At 53.1% G+C, this 18,484-nt stretch overlaps 1 pseudogene; it reads left to right on the forward strand.

Annotated features, from left to right (window-relative positions):
• The first annotated feature begins 222 nt into the window (after positions 1-222).
• Positions 223-18,299, forward strand: LOC121047391 (annotated as a pseudogene).
• Positions 18,300-18,484: the final 185 nt, after the last annotated feature.

The raw sequence follows: 18,484 nt of genomic DNA on the forward strand, positions 1-18,484 counted from the left end.
CCAACCAATGCTGAATTTCACTGGAGGAGCTGCAGTCTCGACACTGAGTGAAAGTGTCAGCAAGGCAGAAGCATTGTTTGCTATTTCACTGACGGTGAAGGCAATACCATTTGCATATGTAGATACTGCATCCAGAGAATCCCCAGCAATGTTTCCCGACTCAAAAATTGCTGAAAATTTTCCAGTGGGAGGACTAAAGCCTCTTATATTATTTAATACGGGTTGGGTCCGCATTTCAAGAAGAAGTGATAGAGGAGGTTGGTTGGCCGGACGTGTATTACTCCATCCAGATTGATGAAACGTCGAAACCTGAGCAACCTGCGCAGCAACTGGACATCCTTGTGCGATTTTTTTCAAGGACGCAACAGAAGGTTGTAGTAGAACACCTTGAATTCTTTAACCTTGGCCATGCAACCGCAGTCATTATAGTGGATTGCATTGACAGAAGCTTAGTTGAACTTCCTAAGAACAAACTACCCTGTTTCCTCAGCGATGGTCCCAACACAATGAAAAGCATGAAGATGAAACTAAAGACAATATGCCCAAACCTTTTGCTTGTGGGAGATTGCAACCTTCACAAAGTGCATGATGCCTCTGGGACAGGCCTTAGTGCCTTCTGTCGTGCCGGGCTGTGGCCGGCGGTCAGACTGCACGACCCACCAGCGACGGCAAGCAAGCAACTGAGCGTACAGACAGTCGAGAGCCGGGAACCAAAAAGCATGTTTATCTCATGAGGCCATGGCTTTTTACAGAAGACGCGGGCACAATGTTCGCAACCCAATTACCGAAAGTGTCCGAACTTGACACTAGCGCCGCCCACAACAACTCCCCCCTTAAGAATGTATGAGAATGCACCGAACACCTTGGCTGTGAAAAGAAACATAGTCTTACAGATCGAGTCTCTTGGGAGCGATCACTTGTCTCCCAGAATGGGTCGTGTAGGGTTGGCCCGTACCGTTACCACGAACACCTGGTGGTGATGCCAGACGAGACACAACATGATGAGGGGAGTCGCCAGGTCCACCCGAGGCTGAACCATCGCCGGAAGCTGGGGTAGCCAGGGGCGTTGAAGATTCGCTCCGGTCGCTGGGAGCCAGTGTAGAAGGTGGAGCCGAGGTTCGACTGTAGGGCACTAAGTTGCGCCGGTTGCGTTGCAGAACTGCCCCGTTGTCAGTCTCAACGACATAAGACCTCGGGCGTTGCGCCGGGCTTATGACAGTGCCACGCAGCCTCTCAGGCTGAACCCAAACTCGAGTGCCCTGTTGAAGTCTTGGAAGAGTATGGGCTCGATGACGGCTGTTGAAGTCTGCTGTCTGCTTCCTGCGGTAGTCGGAGTCTCGGTTGACAACCAGGTCTCGTCCCGGGTTAAGAGGCTGTAACTGCTCCTCCCTCTTCGGGACCCGCGTTCGAAGCTGGCGGCCCATCAGCAGCTGTGCTGGGCTGTAGCCGGTGACACCTGCCGTGTGTCTGTAACTGAGGAGCGCCAAGTATGGGTCCTCGGCCTTGCGAAAGAGGTTCTTAATGGTTCGAACCATTCACTCCACTTCACCGTTTGACTGGGGGAAGTTTGGGCTACTGGTCACATGTGCAAAGCCATAGGAGCTTGCGAATCCGGCGAACTTCCGCGACGAAAATGGGGGACCGTTGTCAGACCGGACAGTCTTGGGGATTCCGTGACGAGCAAACATACTCTTGAGGACGTCAATGACTTTCCTTGCCGTCGTGCTTCCCAGCGTCACCACTTCCGGGTACCGGGAATAGTAGTCAACTAGGAGAATGAAGGTTTGGCCATTCAGGTGGAAGAGGTCGACGCCGAGGACTTCCCGCGGAAGACTTGGGAGACTTGTGGCACAGAGGGGTTCCGCTAGGTTGACTCAACACGAGGCACATTGCTCACAGTTCGCCACAAGGGAAGTGATGCTGGCATTGATCTGGGGCCACCAGACTGACTCGCGGGCTCTGGACTTGCAGCGGTTGATACCTTGATGGCCTTCGTGGATCAAAGCAAGTATCGTCGGGCGCAGTGCAGCTGGGATGACGATACGGGATCCCTTCAGCAGAAGACCATTACAGACTGAAAGTTCTTCCAATACGGGTGCATACTTTGCAACGTGCAAAGGTAACTTTCCCTTGGATGGCCAACCGCCCTGACAGAATGAGATGAGCATGCTGCATTCATCATTGGATGCTTGAGCCATCTTGAGATCTTCTATGGGAACTGGAAGCACCTCAGAGGAGCCGTCCACTGTTTCAGCTGCGAAAAGCTCGATGGCATCCAGCTCTCCTGGCGCGACGAGGGCCTTGCAAGGGATTCGAGAAAGTGTGTCGGCTGTGGCTAGTAGTTTTCCAGGAACGTGCAGCATTCGTAATTGATACCGCATGAGCTTCAACCGCAACCGTTGAATCCGCAGTGGCAAGACGTCGAGCTCCATCTTTCCGAAAAGGGAGACCAATGGCAGATGATACGTCTCAACATCGAAGGAGATGCCACGCACATACTCGTCGAACCTCTGTACAGCCCAGGTGACCGCCAAAGCCTCCTTCTCTGTCTGGCTGTAGCGCTGCTCAGTTGTTGTCAGGGATCTTGATGCAAAGGCGACAGGTCGTCTCTCTCCTGTTGGTTGAGTCTGCAGCAGCACCGCGCCTAGGCCGAAGGAGCTTGCATCTGCTGGGACCGTAGTTGGGTAGGCTGGGTGGTATTTTGCCATACAACGGTCGGACGTCAGCAGCTTCTTGAAAGCATCGAAGGTGACTTCCTGTTCGTACGACCAGGTCCACTCTGTGTTCTTGCTAAGCAGAGCCCTGATCGGCGCTGTCACTTGGGCCACGTGTGGAAGGAAGCGGGCCAAGTGGTTCACCATGCCGAGAAGTCGGCGTACCCCAGCGACGTCCGTTTGTGGGTCCATGTTTTGCCTGGCAGACAGCTTGCCGGGATCAGGCCTTATCCCTTCCGCTGAGACGACAACTCCCAGGAATGACACTTGGGACACTCCAAAACTGCACTTCTCCCTGTTGAGGGTGACGCCGACCTTGGAGAGACGCAACAGCACCTGCTGCAGGCGTTGGTCATGTTCTTTCTTCGTTCTGCCGAGGACTAGGACGTCGTCGACCATGTTGACTGTTCCGTCTAGGCCCTCCAAAATCCATGCCATCTGTCGCTGGAAAAACTCTGGGGCAGACGTGATGCCGAATGGGAGGCGGCAAAAGCAATAACGCCCAAACAGCGTAATAAATGTCGTAAGCTCCTGAGAGTCCTGGGAAAGCTTGACCTGATGGAAGCTTGAGGTAGCATCGAGCTTCGAGAAGACCGCTGCATCGCCCAGAAGTCCCAGGACTTGATCGACAGTGGGGAGCACATGACGTTCTCTCAGGACAACTTGATTCAGCTTCGTAAGGTCAACACAGAGGTGGTAGCCTCCCGATGACTTTGGAACCACAACCAGTCCAGCACACCAAGGTGTGGGGTTGGTGACCCGTCGAATGACTCCATCTTGTTCAAGTATGGCCAGTTCCGTACGCACAACTTCACGCAGGGGTATCGGTATGCGGCGTGGAACACTAAGGGAAAACGGAACCGCATCTGGGCATAAACAGATCTTGTACTCCTCCTTGAGCGTGCCGAGGCCTTTGAAAAGTCCCTGCGGCACCTGTACTTTCATGTCGTCCAAAAACTTGACCACACCCAGAGCCTGGATGGCTGGGAACCCCAGCAGGGGCACGGAGACGGACTTGATCACGTACAGACGCTGATAAGAGGTCTTGCCTCGCCACAGGAGGGTAGCCATGAAGCACCCAACGGCTTTTAGCGACTGGTCTCCCGGTCCCGTCAGCAGGTTGTGGGTCGCCTGTCAATTCCCGATCAGGCCAAGTTCTACTCGCTCCGAGGAAGTCACACAAGGAGCGCTATCATAGACAAACACTTTATAGATACTCAAGTTGTGCTGCGGGGGCCAAGGCTGCCTTGTGGTCCGGGTCTTCCCTGGGCTCGTTCCGCACCGCCTCTTTCGTTCGTCACGGCCCCTCGAACTCTAGTCCTCGCGCACCTCCCACGAGCGTCCCCTTTTCTTCTTCCACCTGGCGCCGTCTTCTAAACGCAGTCCGCTCACTGTCCCCCACACTCCCCTCCCCTCAAGCTTCGGCTCCCCGAGGGCTCTGGACGACTGGTGTGGATGGGTTTTCTTTGAAGTATTCCTCGAGTTCGTCCATCTCCGCGTCGCTGGTGCCGGTGGACGCGGATGGGGCCGCAGCTGTTAAATGGGGAGCTTGTGCTGGAGGGGCCGGTGCGCGCTCGGTGGAGGGGCCGGGGGCCTGGTCTCGGCCGATGGGTATGTTTTCTTCCTCGTCGACCGGGGCAGGACATGGTGTGTTCACCCGGTCGGCTTGATCTGCGCCAAAGGCCGCTGGGGCAAGGAACTCTGGGCGGTTCCGGCGGAGTAGCTCGACTGCCGCCGCAACGGAGGCGGGACGGCCCATCTTCTTCAGAAAGTCCCCATGCCGGTGGCTGGCTTCGTGGGTGTCCTGGTGGATGACAGGGACCTTGCACAGCCAGCAGGCGTCTGGGTCGTTTTCCGAAAGCGAGAAGGGCGGTAGGGTATGTCCCTGGAAGGGCTGTGGGATCTGGGCGGGCAGCTGGGAAGGGTTTGGACGGGGCTGGTTTCTCCATCGCACCCTGGACACGAAGTGGACGGCCTCTTGGCCGTCCTGGGCCGTCCAGGTGGCCACGGTGTGGCGAGGTGGCTTGCGCCGGGCTGGTTCTCCAGCCGCCGTCGAGACCGCTTCTCCTCGTGGGGTGGGGTCTCGTCTGGCCGCCTGGTCACTCGAGGCTCTCCGGTGCTCCACGTCTCCGCCGCCCTGCCTCTGTTGATATGATCGAGGCCAGGGTTGATCACCCCGCCTCTGCCAACCGGGTTGACCACCCTGTTGGTTGGTCCGCCTTGTTCTTCGCCAACCGGGTTGACCACCCTGTCCGTTGGTCTCGCCGGTCCGCTGCCGAACGGGTTGACCACCCTGTCGGTCGTCGGACTGGTCTGTCACCTGCCGAACGGGTTGACCACCCGGTGGGTTGGGCTGGCTGGTCCTGCGTTCGAAGGGTTGACCACCCTGGGAGTTAGCCCGGCTGACTCCGCCGGTATCACGGGAGGTGGAAGGTCGCCCTCCTGGATGGCGCCGCCCATTCTGGTTCCTCCGGGGGGGCATTTCTGGACAGAACATGCTCTATTAACATCTTGCAAAGATTAGATCAAGTTCTAGGCCGCAGATTATAGTGCCGCGCAGAGTACCTATCGGATCTCTCACCGACGGGTTCGCGCATTGTTCGGCTACCGCGCTTAGGCCGCGTTGCCGGTCGCGCGCGAGAGTCACGCGGAACGGAGGATTCCTCATTTTGTTCTCGTTCATCGTCATCCCGATCACGAAGATGGTACTTTTTTAGGTCTGTGATGTGGACCGGGCCAGACTCCTCGCTCGCATTTTCCTGAGCGAGCCTGTAGGTGAGACGTGACAGTCGTGCCTTTACCACGTAGGGCCCTTCCCACTTCGGAGCAAGTGAGGCTGCGAATCCGCTCGCTGCGTTGCTCAAAGGATGGGTTCTCCTGAGGACCAAGTCACCCACCTTGTACTCCAGGTGACGATGAGTCTTATCGTACTGGGCCGCCTGTTCGATCCTTGCTGCAACGAGGTTCTCTCTGGCGTCGTGCAACGCATTCGAAAGGCGAACTTTCAACTCCGCCGCGTATTTAGAGAGTGGGCGTTCTGTCGAACCTTGGTTATTTCGTAACCCGTTCTCCAGCGGAGACGATAGCTCCTTACCCAAGTTTAGAAGCGCAGGCGTTAACCCAGTAGATCTGTTCACGGTCGTCCGGATTGCAAAACCCATCTCGACAATGTGTTCGTCCCAGTCCCTGTGTCTCTCCGTTAGTGTGATCAGCATGCTCTTCAAGTTTCGGTTCACTCTCTCAGTGATATTAGCCTGAGGATGGTATGGTGTCGTCCTTTTGTGCTTTATGTTTAGCGCCAAGCAGGAGTCAGTGAACACTCTGCTGGTAAAATAGCTAGCATTATCGCTGATGAGACACGTGGGTGTACCGAAGCGCATGAAAGTTTCCAACAACTTCTCCCAGATGCGCTCCGAGACCAGCTTCCTCAGCGGGTGTAACTCCACCCATTTTGAGAAATGATCAGTTATTACCAATAAATACTGGTTCCCACGGGGACTTTTTGGAAGTGGGCCGATGATGTCGCAAGCAACCATCTCCCACGGGTAGTGACTCACCACAGGCTGCATCAGGCCTGGGGGCTTTCCCCCTCGCGGCTTCGCTTTCTGGCAGGCTGGGCAGCTACGGGCGTATCGGAGTGTGTCCTGTCTCATCCCCGGCCAGGTCGCGACGCGACATAACTTTTGAAAAGTCTTGCTGCCGCTGCCATGACCAGCCAAAGCCGAGTCGTGGAAGTATCCGATAAACCGCCTCCGTAGCCTCCTAGGTATCACCACCCTGAACGGAGAGTCGTTCCCCTCCTCGTCGTCGATTGTTGGAATGTAGCGGAGCAATAAGCCGTCTTGACCCAGCAGGTATGAATCAATATGTTCGTCAAATTGACCGCCAGCGTTCCCCGTGTTGCTTGCTATTTCCGCAATTTTCCCCAACACCCGCTGACAAAAACCATCTGCCTTTTGGGCCTCGACAAGCTCTTCCTTGCTCACCACTTCACCCCAAGCCACGATCCTCTGTTCCCTCGTGCGGCCTCCTAACACTGCGACGAGCTCCTGTTGCATCGATCCCTTCCCGCTGTCTCGCTTATGAGCGGCCGCGCGGGAAGCTCGTCTCTCGCAATCCCCTGGTTGCGTCTCCTCCTTCCAACCACTATCATGGGGCGCCCGAGAAAGTGCGTCTGCAACCTTGTTGGTGGAGCCCTTTCGGTACTTGACAGTATAGGAGAGAGATTTTGGGGTTTAATGGCGCAAAAGCTACGAGGCCATCTGCGCCAAACTAGTTGTAAGGATCATTGTACTAAAGGAAAGTTTTTACAAAAGATGGACCAAAAGGCTAGAGTCGGTGTAAAAGGCCAATACTGCTAAGAAATTCCATTACCCGCTCAAAAGTGACTAGAGGATTCTCTCCCACAAGGAGAGCAGGATGAAATGGGATCTGATATTGGAAAAATTCAGGGAAATGAATGCGCCGTTTGGGCTGAAGGCCGGGACACAGCCACAAGATATGCAAAACAGTGAGCCTGTCACCACACTGATCACACACAGGTGGATCTTCTCCCGAAAGCAGATACCTATGAGTCATAAATGAGTGTCCAATTCTTAGGCGGCACAACAACGTTTCATGAAGTCGGCTCTTGCATGAAGAGCTTTCCCAAACTCCTAATGTAGGTTTGGTAACATGAAGCTTGTTATCGCACTCCATGTCCCATTCCAATTGCCAAGAATGAAGAATTGAGGACTTCACCAAGGGCTTAATATCTTGATAGGGTAGACAGGAGAGCGATTGTGGAAGGTTCCCAGCAGACCCTGCAAGTTTGTCGGCTTCTTCATTGCCATGAATGCCGATGTGACTGGGCACCCAACAAAATTTTATATTTTGACCCCCATGCAAAGCAGAGTTAAGTTTATATCGAATTTGTTGTACAAGCATATTTTTAGTATTTTTAAGAGAGCAAACTGCAAGAATCCCACTTTGAGAGTCAACAAACAGGACTGCCCTCAGTATTTTACTATTGATAATATATTCAATCGCCATTGATACCGCATAGAGCTCCGCAGTAAAAATGCTGGCGATACAATCAAGTCGTTGAACCTTGGAGAAGCTTTCAGAATACACAGCACAACCGACAAAAGAGGAGGTCTTGGCACCATCAGTATAAACATGAAGATAACCATCATACTTATTTCGCAGTTCTCCAAACTCTTGCTTAATTACAGCATGGGAAATGCCGTGTTTGTTGAACTTTGCGAGAGACCAGTCGGATTCAACTCGCTGTGTTCTCCAAGGTGGAATACCGTTGACTTTCCGAACGAGGACGACCTGTTCCAGAGAAAGGTCCAGCGAGGAGCGAAGATGTTCAATGCGGAAGCTTAGCGGTCTTACAATGCTTGATTTATTTTCAAAAAGGCGATAGAACCTTGACCTAGTGAGGGAAGAGTAAGTTGGATGCTGAGGGTCGGCCAGAATCTTGTAAGCATATGTTAGACTAAGATATGTACGTCGTTTGTTCAGGGACAGCTCATTGGATTCTGCATACAAACTGAGGACGGGGGATGTCCGGAAAGCTCCAGTTGCCAGTCGCAAGCCGAGATGGTGAACTGAGTCCAACATCTTAAGGGCAGAGGGCCGAGCCGACCCATACACTACTGCACCATAGTCAAGGCGGGATCGTACAAGGGCATTGTATAGCTGCAGGATACATTTTCTATCAGACCCCCAAGACTTGTGAGATAATACTTTCAGAAGGTTTGTCGACTGAAGGCATTTTTGCTTCAGCGCTTTAAGGTGGGAAATAAAATTAAGCTTTCTGTCAAATATCACACCAAGAAATTTGTGCTCTTTTTTAACAGGTATAGGAGTTCCATTCAATTCCAGGGATGGATCCAAAGAGAGCCCACGTCGCAAAGAAAAGGGAACACACACTGTTTTTGAAGCAGAGAACTTGAACCCATTTTCGTCGGCCCACTTGGACAGTTTCTTTATGGCTAACTGCAACTGGCACTCACAACTAGAAAGGTTACAAGACGATGATGAAACCTGTATATCATCAGCATAAAGAGAATATTAAATAGAGGGTGGCAGCAGTTGTGCGAGTGAATTCATTGTTAGCAAAAACAAAGTAACACTTAAAACACCCCCTTGAGGGACTCCATTTTCTTGAACAAAGGAATCAGATAGGGCTGAGCCGAGACGAACTTGGAAAGTCCTGTCTGTCAAATATTCCTTTATGCTTCGCAGCATACGGCCCCGGATATTACAGGCATACAGGTTTCGGAGAATCCCATACCTCCACGCTGTGTCGTATGCCCTTTCTAAGTCGAAAAAAACCGCAACACAGTGCTGCCTGTTTACAAATGCCTCACGTATCACAGTCTCCAGGCGAACTAAGTGGTCAAGGGTAGATCGACCTTGGCGAAAACCACATTGATTGTTATCAAATACCCTGTGGCTTTCTAACATGTAGACCAGTCGCCTGTTTATAAGCCTTTCATATGTTTTCCCAAGGCAGCTTGTTAGTGCAATGGGGCGGTAGCTTGATGATTGTGAGGGGTCTTTGTTAGGCTTTAGGAGGGGGATGATATATGCGTGTTTCCAAGCCCGAGGGAAACATGCCTTTTCCCACAAAAGATTAAAAAACAGGAGAAGGTTTTCAAGGGATTCTGGAGAAAGGCGGCGCAGCATTTCATAATGAATTCCATCGGGACCAGGGGCAGAAAGCTTTGTCACATTAAGAGCCATCTCAAGCTCGCATCGCGTAAATGGCTGGTTATAGGATGCTGAATTTCCTCCTGACATGACAAGTTTTTGTCGTTCCGCACGAGCTTTTAACCGTCCGAAAGTAACACTGTAGTTGGCCGAACTAGATGAATTATAAAAATGTTCCCCAAGTATGTTGCCAATATCTTTTAGTGATGAAGAAGGGGCATTAAACGTTGGAATGGCAAAGCACCTGTAATCCCCATTTACTTTCCTGTATCTGTCCCAGGCCTCTTTGGCTGGGACAAAGCTGGTTAAAGAAGAGAGATACTTCATCCACGACTTCCGCTTTGCCTGCTTCCTAGTCCAACGAGCCTTGGCTTTTCGTCGCTTGAACTCAACAAGGTTGCTTGAAGTGGGGTATCTGCGAAATCTGCCCCACGCCCTATTTCGGTCTGCCCGGTTTGTGGCACACTCCTTATTCCACCAAGGTTTACATCTTTTGGGTATATTACCAGATGTCTGTGGAATGGACTGTTGAGCAGACTTTAGTATCTGCTCAGTAACATAAAGTGTAGCGTTCTCGGGGGACATAGACGAAAGAAGCGAAGGATCTAAAGTGGAGTGAAGATTAAAAAGCGCCCAGTCTGCCTTGTCTAACTTCCACCTAGGGACCCGCTTTAAAAGATTAGGCAATGGAACGGTACTCTCTAAAACAACTGGATAATGATCACTTCCAAAAGGGTTATGAAGAACCTTCCAAGAGAAGCAAGGAAGTAATGAAGGTGAAGCAATAGCAAGATCAATGGATGTGAATGAGTTGTGTGCCGCACTAAAAAAGGTTGGCTCTCTCTCGTTAAGAAGGCACAGCCCCGAAGACAATAAAAGGCGTTCAATCACACCACCACGGGAGTCTTGACGGGTACTACCCCACATAGGATGATGGGCGTTAAAATCACCCAAAATTAAAAAAGGTTGCGGGAGCTGTCCTATAAGTCCCTGCAGGTCTTGAAGGTTTAAAGGAATGTTAGGTGGTAAGTATAAAGAAACAATTGTTATAAGGCGGTCCAGAAGGAGACGTACTGCAACAGCTTCCAGCGGCGTGCAGAGCGGAACTTGAGAGCAAGCAACTCCACTCTGCACGACCACTGCAACACCACCAGAAGGGGTGGAAGAGGGGCGATCTTTTCTAAAAACCTGATGATGTCTTAAAATATTAAAGGAATTAGTGTGAAGATGAGTTTCTTGCAAGGCGAGAGCGATGGGCCGAAGCTGATCCATGAAATAGTTCACATCATCAATATTTCTTAAAATACCGCGACAGTTCCATTGCATAAAATGTAACTTAATCATCTATAAAAGGTATGTAAATAAGCTGCTGAAAAAATAAACCTAATAAAATGAGTAAGATTGTAGAGTCGACACAAACTAGGTGGAAGACATTGGGATCATCATTTGGGCGGGACTACAGGCTTCTTATTCTTTTTATGTTTACTGGAGGGCGTTTCCCACTCCATATTGTCCTGGTCGGACCCAGGAGTGGACAGATTGTCAGCGTCCGTCAACATCTCCACCTCCTGAGAGGAATCCGTTGTTTTATGAGCAGCACTTGTCTGGCCAGGTGTCCGGGGGGGCAAACCCCGGCCACGACCGGCTGAGGGGGTTGCAGACGAGCTGGGCGACGAGTCGTCTGAGCTCGTCCGGTCCCCTCCTTTCACAGGAGCTGCATGGGCACCATGCTGCTCCTTCGGTAGGGGGGCCCTCTCTAGCGAGCAAGAGCGAGAAGCTCGCTCCGTCTCCCCAGCGGGGGACCTAGGAGAGGGGGCAGGCGTGGCTTTTGCCGGCCTGTCCTTGGAAAGAGGAGCAGCACGCGTGCTACCGCCAGGGACTGGAGGAAGCAGCTGCTGCCCCTGTCGGGGAGCTGGGGCCCTGAAGTCGGCCGCCAGGATCTCGGGAGAGACCTGAGTGGCCCTCGACTCCGAGCGTGGTGCAGGGCCCCTGCGCACCACCTCGGCAAAACTCCCCTTTGATAAAAAGGAGAACCGCTTCTTGGCTTCTGGGTACGGTATGTTTTCTTGTGCTTTGATGGTAAGGATGTCCTTTTCTAACTTCCAAGAGGGACATGCCCGATAATAAGCAGGATGTGGTCCACCGCAATTAGCGCAGTGGGCCACAGCCGCCTCGCAAGTATCGGAAACATGACCTTGACTACCGCACCTCGCACACGTCTCCTTCCCACGACAGCTGCGTGTTCCAAGACCAAAACGCTGGCAACGGAAGCACCGCTGGGGGTTGGGGACGTACGGGCGGATGCGGCAGTTCAAGTATCCTGCCTTGATTGTCTCAGGGAGAGTGTGCCTTTCAAAAGTCAGAATGACATGTCTCGAAGGAATTTGTTAGCCATCTTTCCTAAACATGATGCGTTTTACGGCGACGACACCAGCACCTTGGAGTCCCTCGAGGAGTTCTTCCTCACTGGTGTGCAAGAAGCCGTCCTCAGAGAGGACTCCACGGACAGTATTTAGTGTGCGATGAGGGCTCACCGACACTTTCACATCAACGATGGTAGTCAGTTTGAGTGCGTCACTTTGTTTTTTTGTGTTCACTTCCACAAGAAGGTCTCCAGTGTGCTGTTTTTTAGCCTTGTAGGAAAACCCTACAAGGTTTTCTAGCACCTTTGCTACAATAAAAGGTGAGATCTTTGTAACAGGTTTTTGTTCATCCAGCGAATGAACTATGAAAAACTTAGCAAAAGTTTCTATTTCACATTCTTTGTCGATGGTTTTTTGTTCAGGGCAGCGCCTTTTAAGGGTGTGTCCTGAACGGGGTTTGGAGGGGTGGGGTGCCATAAGAGGGCAAAGAGTCTGCAGAATCCGCGGTGCATCGCCCACCACCGAGCCCAACAAGGGGTTAGGTAACGCACCATAACAAGATGGGCTTGGCTGGAGACGTTACGCTAACAATGCTGCCGGGAAACTATACCCAAGTGTGGGTCAAGACAGAGGTCTATTGCCACCCAAGGTTAGCCCTTGCCGCCAAAGAGGGGTGAAAAAGGAGCAAAAGAAATGAGAAGGAAGTAAAAGAAACAGGAAAGGTAAAAGCGAAAGATCGGAGGGGACAGTAGAAGAAAAGGCGACTAGACTGAATCATCCTGGCCGGGCCTTACCAGGACTCCCGTCTACGAGAAGCGGGGGCCGAAGTGGTGTATTGCCTCACCCGGGGGGCCCCGAAGGGTCCAAACCTACCCCGGGCTCGGCTCAACCACCAGGATGTCCTTTTCCCCGGACACGGGAAAGCCACGCACAGCCAGACGTGGGCGGGCGAACCCGCATGGCTCGGGGTCCGTGGAGACGCCACTCTCCAAACACCTGCTTTCACAGGTGCCCCCTGCGGGGTGACAGTATAGGAGTATCGCTGCAAAGTGAGTGCCCACCGAGCTAACCTCCCCGCCGGCTCTTTCAACCTTTGAATCCAGGTGAGAGCGGCGTGGTCTGTCTGAATGACGAAGGTGGTCCCGTCTAAATACAGGTCGAATTTCTTTAGAGCAAACATGACGGCCAGCCCCTCCTTCTCCGTCACGCTGTAATTGCGTTCTGGCGGTGTAAGGGTTCGGCTGGCGAATGCCACCGGGCGCAGCTGTCCGTCATGTTCTTGCAATAACACCGCACCGATGCCGTAGTCGCTCGCGTCTGTCTGCACCACGAACGGACGGTTAAGGTCTGGCAGGCACAGGCTGGCCGTGGCTGCTATCGCCTTCGTTAGGGAAGAGAAAGCTACCTCTTGTTCTCGGCCCCAGGCCCATCTCGAGCCTTTGTGGAGCAGCAGGTTCAGTGGCCGTGTGAGTCCAGCGCATCCTGGAATGAACTGCCGATAAAAACCGACCATTCCAAGGAACCTTTGAAGGCTCTTCGCGTCGCGCGGTGGTGGGTAATCAAGAATGGCCCTCAACTTATCCTCGTTCGGCCTCAAGGTACCATCGTCTACGACGAAACCCAAGAGGTTGACCCTTGAGGCTGCGAGCTGGACCTTCTTTGGATTAATCGTTAACCCCGCTTTGCTCATTCTGCTTAAGATAATCTCAAGGTGTGCTAGGTGCTCCTCGAATGACTTTGAAAATACGACTACATCATCCATGTATGCCATGGCAAAGTTGAACTTCGCGTCCCCCAGCACGATGTCCATAAGCCGTTGGAAACTCGATGGCGAGTTAGACAATCCGAACGGAAGGCGGATAAACTCAAACAGACCCCTGTGACAGGTGAACGCCGTCTTCTGGACATCGTGTGGTGCTACCTGGATCTGCAAAAACCTCTGCTACAATCCAAGGTAGTGAAAACTCTCGCGCTACCCAACGAGTACATGATGGACTCAATAGATGGGAAGGGATATGAATCCCTTCGTGTCATCTCGTTAAGTCGGCGGTAGTCAACGCAGAGACGAGCGGTACCGTCTTTTTTTGGCGCTAAGACTACCGGAAAAGCCCAGGGGCTCTGTGACGGCCTCACGGCCCCTGTGTCTATCATCTCATCGAGAGCCTTATCTAGGAGAGCTCGCTTGTGCGCACTCAGCGGTCTGGGATTACAACCCCAAGGTCTAGCATCTCCTGTGTCGATTCTGTGTTGTAAAATGTTTGTAAGTCCTGGCCTCTCGGTAAACATAGCTGCGTGTCGATGCAAGGCATCTGCTAACCTACGCCGTTGTTCTACCGGCCCGTTGTAAGAAGCGACAATCGCTTCAACGTTTCCCGATACGACTCGCGCAGCTAATGTTTGCTCCTCTCGTGATCCGACGAGTGAGCTTTCTGTGTCCTGACCGAAACTCGGTGGGACGGCAAAGGGGATAAGGGGAGTCAACGGATTATAGTGGTACCCGTTATTCTTCAAGTCTATGATAATCCCCTCCCGGCAGACGAAGTCCTGTCCTAAGATCACAGGGATTTGCATGCCTGGCAGATAGAGAAAACGCTGCCTCCTTCGACTGCCGTCGAGGCTAAGGTGAAGGCGTATAGCGCTTTGTGCCCTAGCCGATCCTGCTGCTAAACGCAGCGTAGTGGAAACTTCCCGCACGTGAAGTGCTCGTCGGCGAAAGTCTTCGTAGACTCTATCGCCGATTAGGGAAAGAGTCGAACCGGTGTCAATTAGTGCGTAGTAAATGTTGCCACCGATCTCGACCCGCACGTACGGCCCCTTCTCAGATGTCAAACCCTGAGTTCGACATGCCGACGGGGCAAACACCGACCTGTCGCTGACCGCAACTCCAGCCCCGTTGGCAGACTGATGAGGGGCCTCGGCAGCGGCCGGCAACCGCGAGTCGGGAAGTCCAATTAGTGGCGCCGGCCTCTCCCGTTTCCCTGAGACCCATGGGGGGGAGCTGCCGTCCATGTGCACTGGCGCTTGATATGCCCAAGCTGATTGCATTTATAGCACCTGACCTGTCTCCTGCCATTGTGTGCTGAGCGTCCGCCGCTACCATCACGCGAAGCAGTGTCGCGCCGGGGGTCATTGTAGTTCCCGCGACCCTCGTAATGATTCGCGACTCCGCGGTGGTCGGCTGCGCCGCCTCCCCTAGGGGGATGCGCCCTGGAAGAGCCCGCGTTAGCTGCTCTGCGCCTCTGTTCAAAAGCGAAGGGATCTAAGGCGCGGGGCACAGCAGTTGCGCCACTCCTATGTCCTGTAACGGCCACGTACGGCGTACGTGAGTCGTCGCAAGCTCCCGCGCCTCGTCCTGTCCAGGCGCAACCCGGCTCCAGAGATTCCTCTGCGCGTGGAGGGGGGCGATACGTCAACTCGGCGAGCAAGCTCGCCTGAACGATGCGCGCCTCTCTGGCAAGTGCTTCCAGATCAGCGAAATCACGTCCGCGCAAGTAGGGTTTAAATCTAGGGTGACACTGGCGGATCGCCCTAGCTACCTTCTCCGCGTCTGACGCTGTAGGTTCGGCTCTGGAGTAGAGCTCCTGGAGAGCACGGATGTATTCTACGAGGCTCTCGTCCGGATGCTGAGTACGGCTGGCTAGCTCATCTCTGATCCGCATCTCATAGTCGGGAGGAAGAAATTCCTCTCTGAATCGTGTCCGGAAATCTGCCATCGAAAGGAACGGCCTCTGCATTCGCCTCCAACGCGCTGCGTCATCCGTCAACGCGATTGGGACGATCTGTATCAGGGCCGTTTCATCCGACGCGCCCAACGCGGCAATGTACGCGTCTAGGTCCTGCAAGAAATCGTGAACCGATGCTGCGTCGGAGTAGCCCGAATAGGTCGGCGTCGGCACGCTCAACCGCGGGCGAGGCACGGGCGTAGGCGCGGGATTCACCACCCCTGGGGCCAAACCCATCTGTCTAGAAAACGTCGCGAACATCGCCGTCATGGCGTGCATTAGTTCGCTGACGTCTCCCGTGTTCACCGCCGGAATTGGGGGTTCTAGCGCTGCCGCAACGCTCGCTTCCCCACTCGTGCCTTCTCCAACGTCTGAGTCAATATCCGCCACTGACTGGGTTGAGGCCTCGGGATGGGCGGCCTTATTCCGTAACCTGGACATGGCGGCAGAACGTTAAACACTGATGTCCAGCGGAGTAACAAAAATTCAAATGGGGAAACAAAACAAACCTAAATTTAGAAATCGCGATTCGTGGGACTCCCTGGGAGCGAAAAAAAACAACGGCAGACTGATCGGGCCCCACGTTGGAAGCGCCAGTTATGTGGGTCGCCTGTCAATTCCCGATCAGGCCAAGTTCTACTCGCTCCGAGGAAGTCACACAAGGAGCGCTATCATAGACAAACACATTATAGATACTCAAGTTGTGCTGCGGGGGCCAAGGCTGCCTTGTGGTCCGGGTCTTCCCTGGGCTCGTTCCGCACCGCCTCTTTCGTTCGTCACGGCCCCTCGAACTCTAGTCCTCGCGCACCTCCCACGAGCGTCCCCTTTTCTTCTTCCACCTGGCGCCGTCTTCTACACGCAGTCCGCTCACTGTCCCCGACAAGGTCGTCGACCTTGTCCAGATGACGAGGTAAATTTGGGAAGGCTTCCGAAACAGCAGACACCTCCGCGCCGGAGTCTACCTTGAATCTCGCCGTGTAGTTGTCGACAGTGACCTCGACGTATTTGGCCTTGGCCTTGTCAGTCTCGAGGATTGCATGGAGCTGTAAGGCCGCCACCTTGCTCTGCTTTCGTTTGCGAGCGCGACAGACGTCCGCGAAGTGGCCCTTCTTTTTTCAGTAGTTGCACAGAGACTGCCGAGCAGGACAGTCGGAGCGTGCGTGGGGGCCTTGACCGCAGTAACTGCAGGAACCCGAGTCGATATCGCCACGTGAAGGCACGGCTGAAACGTCGTCCGACCGTTTCGTTGTCTTGCGTTGGTGCGTCGGACCCTAACGAGACTTCGTAGCGTCGACGTTGACGGTGAGCTGGCCTGACTCACTCCCACGAGCAGTCTTTTCTTTTTCGGCGTCTTCGGCCTGCCTCGCCTGTGCCCATGCGTCCTTAAGGCTGAGCTTCGCGTTCCGACAGAGTTGGTCGGATAGGCGTCCGTTGCAAAGACCGACAACGAACCGGTCGCGAACCAGGCGTTCTTCGACAACGGCGGACGGGTAGTTGCACCGTTTAACAAGCTTGCAGAGCTCGGCGTAGTAACTGTCGACGCTCTCTTCCGGCTGCTGAACCCGCTTGTGGAACCTCGAAGACTCGTACACCTCGTTGAGGGGGTGCACAAAGTGTTCCGAGAAGCGCTTGACCACCGTGTCATAGTCGTTCAGGGTGGTGGCGGTCAAGCCGAACGTGTCGAGAAGGACCCGAGCTTTGGGGCTCATACAGTAGAGAAGTGTCCGCACCTGAACGTCCAGTGGTGCTTGGCGAAGTCCGGAGGCATAAGCGTAGTCCTCGAATTGCGTAAGCCACGCAGGCCAAGAACCGGTGTTGTCGAAGTTGAAAGCAGCGGGTTGACGTAGGGAGGCGCCCGCCCACGTTGGAGCTTCTTGCGAGTTCGCCATGACAGAGGGACGTAGGCCTAATGAGCTGCCATGAGGACTGAAGGTACGTAGGCCTAGTGGACTGCTTCTGACACCATGCCGTGCCGGGCTGTGGCCGGCGGTCAGACTGCACGACCCACCAGCGACGGCAAGCAAGCAACTGAGCGTACAGACAGTCGAGAGCGGGGACCAAAAAGCATGTTTATCTCATGAGGCCATGGCTTTTTACAGAAGACGCGGGCACAATGTTCGCAACCCAATTACCGAAAGTGTCCGAACTTGACACTAGCGCCGCCCACAACACCTTCGGTTGTTATGTGGAACTGCTGGTGATTGACGTGTATTATTTTTCCAACCATGCCGTTCGATCTTCACATCTTAAAGATCAACAGAAAGACCTGGGAATTCCAGAACATGTCTTCCTTCGACACGTCAGTAACCAATGACTCACGTGTCAAGAAAGCCTGCAGCGAGTTCTGGAACAGTACAAAGTGTTAAAGACCTTCTTCTACGCTGACGTTGAAACTCGACCGTTAAGTGGCACGCTGCAAAAACGACTCGCAGCAGCCCTGGCAGACAAGGAGACACTAGCCAAAATGCTTTTTTTGCGGAACATGAGTGAGCTCTTCACTGGATTTCAGTCACTCTTTCAGAAGGAAGAGCCCCTAATACACATTGTGTGTTCGGAGTGTTTAAGTCTTACCAAAAAGTTGCTGAGTCGCTTCATGCAACATGAAGCCTACTCATCCCTGACCAGCCTAGACCTTATATTTGTTGGAAATTTCCCAGAGGATACTACTGTGAGTGTTTGCGATGGTATTTCGGACCATAAGCTTGTTTTACTTACCTCAAAGTTTTGTCCTGTCAAAAAGAATCACACGAGTAAATGTGTCCTTAACTTTTCCGCTGCAGATGATGAAGCTGTTATAGATTCACTTGACCTCTGCTTCAGTGACTTTGAGGTGGGAGGTGACGTATCGACTTTGTGGAATACCTTTAAAAACATTACTGCATCATGTCTTGATAAAATCGTACCAAAATTTCAGAAAAAAAACAGCACAACCCCAGGATAACCAGGGACATAATACATTTGAAAAGATCTATATCTCGAAAAC

The sequence above is a fragment of the Ixodes scapularis genome, unplaced genomic scaffold, assembly GCF_016920785.2.
Source record: "Ixodes scapularis isolate PalLabHiFi unplaced genomic scaffold, ASM1692078v2 PGA_scaffold3__209_contigs__length_174095766, whole genome shotgun sequence".
Taxonomy (NCBI): Eukaryota; Metazoa; Arthropoda; class Arachnida; order Ixodida; family Ixodidae; genus Ixodes; species Ixodes scapularis.